The 6000-nt window shown below is 33.9% G+C and overlaps 1 protein-coding gene across 2 annotated transcripts in view; it reads right to left on the reverse strand.

Moving 5' to 3' along the window:
• CDH19 (cadherin 19) overlaps window positions 1-4738 on the reverse strand; it is a 48438-nt gene extending 43700 nt beyond the window's left edge. For both annotated transcript variants that reach the window (XM_037035588.1, XM_037035595.1), the window contains exon 1: window positions 4619-4738. The gene's annotated coding sequence lies outside the window, so the exon portion shown is untranslated. The remainder of the gene's footprint in view (window positions 1-4618) is intronic.
• Window positions 4739-6000: the final 1262 nt, after the last annotated feature.

Genomic DNA, 6000 nt, shown 5'->3' on the forward strand with positions numbered 1-6000 from the left:
GTTGGAAATAAGAAAAACAGATGCTAAATTTTTACAGTAAATGATTTTTTTAATTTTATGAGTACTTATAAAGATAAAAGGAAGGTAAGAGTAGTAAATAAAGAAATGCAGCTGATGAGGAGGCTACAGTTACACACTCATAACATAGTAGCTGCAGGTTTAATGGTCTTGAAAAGTATTTTAACAAATGTAGAAAAAAATCAAATTCCCTTAACATGAATAGCAGGCTTCTATAGTAAATACATTCCTGCTCTCTGTGTCCCAAGATAAAATTTTAGTACAACACTTTAATTCCAAATAAAATGTACATAAAAATAAAAGAGATGTTTTTAAATTTAGAAAAGAGTAAAAGTATACCTCCAGGAATAGAATGGGTTAAAATACATGTAAATTTACGGGAGAAAAAAATATCATAAATTTAGTTAATCTAAGATAAAAGTGGACTTAAAATGTGAGTAAGAATATCTTTTAGTTTTCTGAGTCCCTTGTAATTGATTACAGAGAAGATAAACATGTTATTTCTTAAGTGCTTAAATGTAGAAGTATTCAGTATAATATGGATGAATGACTGAATTATTGAGTAAGTAAATTTTTTTATCTTAAACATTTTGGTTATATGGAGTATAAGCTACTTCAATTCATCGTGGGCAGGGAGGGAGATTAATGCGTTCTGTGGAAAGGAATGATATTTTATATGAAATAATCTCCCCTAATTTTTTTAAATCTGGCATCCCTAACACCATTTTTCCTTATATATATAGAAGCCAGCTAATTAATATCTAACTAAGATTTGTAATAACTAATTCACACGTATAAAGCTTGACCATGTTTTCCTTGTTTCTTCATTCTCTACAAAACAAAAACTCAGAGATATCTTTATAATACAAGGTCACACAATCTCACACTATACCTATGAGTTAAGAGCTGTGTATTTTAAACTGTTAAAACTTATATACATATATATATATATACACATACATATATAACACTTATACACAAGTGACTTTATTAAATATATTTTATTAAATGGCATCACATTTTAATGTGGTCATAAACTATCAAATGAGTAAATATGTAAATTTGACATGTGTCCTTTAACAAGTATATAGATGCACATATGCCTAAGTATGTATATATGTATGTAAATGCATACACTTATTTATTACTAACCAAGACATTTGGAATCCGATGCTGATGTGCCTACAGAAGTGGCACATTTGATAGACATTAGATGAAAGAGAAGATCAAGAGGCAAAGAAAAAGCAATGTCTTACTTCGAAGGAGGGTCCACATCCAGCTGAAAAGTGGTGTCGGGGCCCCTGCATTTTTCATCTGTTACTTTGGGAAAAGGACTCTTTTTGGCTTTGCCGGACTAAAAGCAATTTCAAGCACAATCAAGACGTATTTGTTTAATAACAAACAATACTTTTAAAATTCAAATACAAGGTGCATCTCTGTTCTTTTCTCTTTACCATTTCCGTGTTCTGGTGATAGTCCATGTTTGTCTTGGAATTTTGGCAGTGTCCTCTTCATCAAAGGATGTCAGAATCTCCACGAGAGATTTTTCAGTAGATGGCGAACTCTTGGAAACAATCCAGCTGTAATTCAACTTAAAAGCGGAAAAGCGGTGGCATTTTTCTGTCCTATGATTTATGTATAACTTACTCATTTTCATAGAAATGACATTTCTAAGTTTTGTACTTAGAGAAAATTACTTAGGTTATTTTAGGCCATAACTGATATGCCAAAATTATCTCCACTTTAACATACTATTCTGCACATTTATGATGATCCTTTATTATGAAAATTCATAGGATGAAAGGACATAAAAATGGGGATGTACTAATCCTGAGTGTTTATACGTCACTGTCCTGTAATAATTTTAAACTTCTACTTTATTGAGGCCACGTTAGTTTATAGTGTTGTATAACTTTCGGGTGTGCTCCAGAGCGCTTGCCACCAAAAGTCTAGTTCCCAGCTGTCCTCACACAGTTGACCTGCTTTTCCCACATGGTCCCCCCTCCATCCCCTTCCCCTCTGGTAGCCTCTCATCTGCTGCCTGCTTCCCTGGATTTGGTTTTCACTAGAGTTGTATGCCAAAGCAGAGTCCCTGAACATTATGTTTTGCTTGACAATTACGGCATTCTTTGATGACTGTGAATGTCTTTTACTGAGTAACTAATGCAGCACATTCTGACAAAACCACTTCCCTTTACTGGAGCGAGAACTGCGTTGGAAGGGAGATAAGAATGCTCTTAGCGAATCATATGAGAACCCTGCAGAGGGCCTGCACCATTGCAAAAGAGACGGACTTGTAAGTCGTGAAAAGGTAGGTTTTAGAACATTTTGCTGGACTCTCAAATAAGTGGTGATGTGAGCCGGTGACGAACACTTTAAAAGTATGGATTCTTTTTTAAAAGTATCAGACTTCTTTCTGGTCACTTCGGTAAAAGTCACTCGTTTCTCAAATCTGCGAGCTTTCAGCAGCATTGCCAGAAAGAAGGATTCAGACGGGTTCACTAAATTCCTTACTTGTATGTTTAGTCCTCAATCTGATACGCCTCACCAAAGGTCAGGTCGTCAAAGGTCACCATACTGAAAGAAATCGCCATGAAAACAAAATGTACGTGCTCCACTTCCTCATTCTCATCTGCATGGTTCTCAAACATGAAGTCGCAGCAATAAAACCCCATGTAAGCAAAGGTAGGTGATGAGAACTATGCATCCCTTTAAACTGTATAGCGTTAAATATTCTATAACACCTGAAATGTAACATAACATTGGGAGACATCTGAAGAGTGTTAGTGGCAAACAATTCAGTATCAATCTATATTCTTATATAGATTTATTATAAAAGAATAGCAACAATTCTTAGGAACACATAAGAGGTATATAAAGAATAAAATATCAGATAATTTATAGATTGATAAGCTGGCTATTTACTTAAATATGAATAATTCTACACTTTATAATGATTATTCCTTTTTGAAAAATACTTCTATTGGTTGAAAAGTGTGATAAGCAGAGATAGTCGCATTACATTGAAATTTAAATATTTTAAAACATTTTTTAAACTGTAGTTGACATACAATGTTACATTAGGAAGTTACTATGATTTTATTGACCGTATTCCCTATACCTTATAATAGATCCCAGTGATTTATTTTATAACTGAAAGTTTGTAATTCTTAAACCCTTTGGCTTTTTCAAACAAAAATTATATGCATGTATATGTGCATATTTGTCATACTTAAACAGCTAAAGTATTTAGATTTTAATAAATATTTTGTATGAACTTATATGATTTTATTATATTAATTTATATTACAAATTACCAAGAATGTGTATATTACTAAATTTGAAAATATTGGATTTAATCTATTTATTTTTATTTTTATTTATTTATTTTTAGAGGGAGGGGAAGGGAAGGAGAAAGAGAGGGAGGGAAACATCGATGTCGATGTGTGGTTGACTTTCACGTGGCTCCCACTGGGGACCTGGCCGACAACCCAGGCACCTGCCCTCCCTGGGAATCAAACCATGAATGCTTTGGTTCATAGGCCAGCACTGATCACTGAGCCACACCCGTCCAGGCTGCAAATATTTTATATAAATAATACCCTCCGTACAGATACAGAAATTCAAAACATGAATTCATGGACTAAAGTATAAATTTATATACTCTAAAGAAAAAAAAAGCCATTCTATTTAGATACTTTTGTGGTTTATCTCTTCATATTCCGGATCCACTAAATCCCTTTGGCAAAATTTCATTGAAATACTTTATTAATAGTAGTAACCTAATTGAAATTATTTTCAACAAATTAGAAACAAGTTGAATTGTGTTTCAAATTTGGCATTTTTTAATATACAATTTTATATCTTTCAAATTTGATAAAATAGCCTTTTATTATATGTAATGAATATAATATTTGCTAATTACATGTATACATATTTCAATATATGTGTTTATATTCATAATAAGGGCAGTACTTTACTTTAATGGTATTATTAATATAACATTCTTAATTCAGCATTTTGTTTATAAAATTTTCAAATGTCTATAGAGAGTTTGATAGCAAAAGAAGAAAATTAAATACTTGTATGTCAGATGTGAAAATAGATTGTTCTTCAAAGAAACACTTAGTTTTATTCAGATATGCAGAAAGTACCATACTGATATCACTTCCTAAATATAAATCATTTATTAAAATATTTATTCTGTAAATAAATATTTGTTCTCATAATTTCAAGGTTGACAATTTTACTATAAATATCACCTGGTAGTGTGGAGGTAAAAATACATGATAGATGAAAAAGCAAAAGTCTAGAGAAAGGAAAAATACAGTGGTGATACATATCTCCTGGAAACAATATTTTAAATATTCTAGATATATGCAACTTTTTCTCAATCTGAACGATAGTGATGGCTAATTGCTCTCACATATATTTGTCTTAGAGAAAGTTCAAAATACATGTCACAGTTTTAAAGCATTAGAATGTTTTCTTTCCTGTGAAGTACACACTGGCGAAGAGCTTTTTGAAGTACTTTTCGGTCCTATAGTCATTAAAAAATAATTTATATAGTTCAATGTATGCCTGATTATCCCATTCTTACCTATGTCTTCAAATTCTAGCAGTTCTGAAGAAATGGAAGTCCAAAATCCCTGGTAAACACACGAGGAATGGCAGAAGAGATTGTTCTTTTGCTTCCCTGGCTTCTTATCAAATCTGACTGAGTCACTTTGCTCTGGGCTTTGGCTTTAAGCACCACGACACTCGGTTTGTCACTGCTCACTGGACGCTATTTTGGGTTTTCTGAGTAGAGCCTTGAACACTGAGCCCTTTGTGTGAACTATCTTAAGGGCGCTCTGGTGTCCGCTCCTAGTCTGGGGTTAAAAGGCAGACAGCTCCAGCAAGCAGTATGAACTGATCGTATTCTTTGCCCTTTTCCTAACAACGAGCAAAAATAAAACAGAAATGAAGTACTTATCGCCTTGAGGTGCTGAAGAGGGAAATTCAACTTATGAACTTATGGAAGAGGATTCTGCAGGGGAGAGGGCACGCCCTCTGTTTGGGAACTAGCTGACGAAACGGACGATTGCTTTAAGTTAAGCACAATAGTTACCAAAAGGAGAAGAGCTTTTCCACTGGGTCTATGCCTCCTGGCTGCTTCTCAATTCAGTCTTTCTGCTCAGGAATCAAGTAGAATACAGAAAACGAAGGCAATATCTAAATTGTTATCCTCTTTTTTTTCCTGAGTTCATCACCTACCTATGTATACTGATTGTAGGAAATTTATCATTTGATTCTGTCATAAACATTATTTTTGTAAAATATATAATGTTAAGTTCCCTGCTGTTTTTAGTTACAAATAGTCCTCAATCCAAATCAGAGAGAGGTCAAGATATATGAACGGTGTCTAAAACTATGAATGTCTATTAACAATATTGTCAAGGTTTCTATATGCAATTATTGATAGGGGACAGCCTCAAATTTCAGAAATATGCTCGAGTCCTGCAATATTGGGATGGTAGGCATGCTCGTTGCTTTTTTATGATAGTAGGTAAAGGATTACCACTAATGCTGTGAGAACCAAACAGACTGTGTTCTGATTTATGCTTACTTCATTTTTGAATTCAGAAATTGGACTAGTTACCATTTGTTAAGTAAATGTCAGCTACTTCTTAATGTGCAGCACACCAAATAGAAATACGTTTTATCTCGTAAACTTTTTTAACAAAACTGTGGTCAGAATACAACATGAGATCTATCCTCTGAACAGAAATCTTGAAGTGCAAAATATTAGTGTGGCAAACTACAGGTACGACATTGCACAGCACATCTCTGGAACTCACTCATCTTGCAGAACTTCATACCCGTTAAACCATCTCCTGTTCCCCTGGCCCCCGAGCCCTGTCCACTGACTGGCATTCTACTCCCTGCTTCCATGAGTTTAGCTAACTGACATTGTTCCTAATAGTGGAATCATTCCGCATT

The sequence above is a fragment of the Sturnira hondurensis genome, unplaced genomic scaffold (assembly GCF_014824575.4).
Source record: "Sturnira hondurensis isolate 20B ecotype Veracruz unplaced genomic scaffold, ASM1482457v3 Scaffold0001872, whole genome shotgun sequence".
NCBI lineage: Eukaryota > Metazoa > Chordata > Mammalia > Chiroptera > Phyllostomidae > Sturnira > Sturnira hondurensis.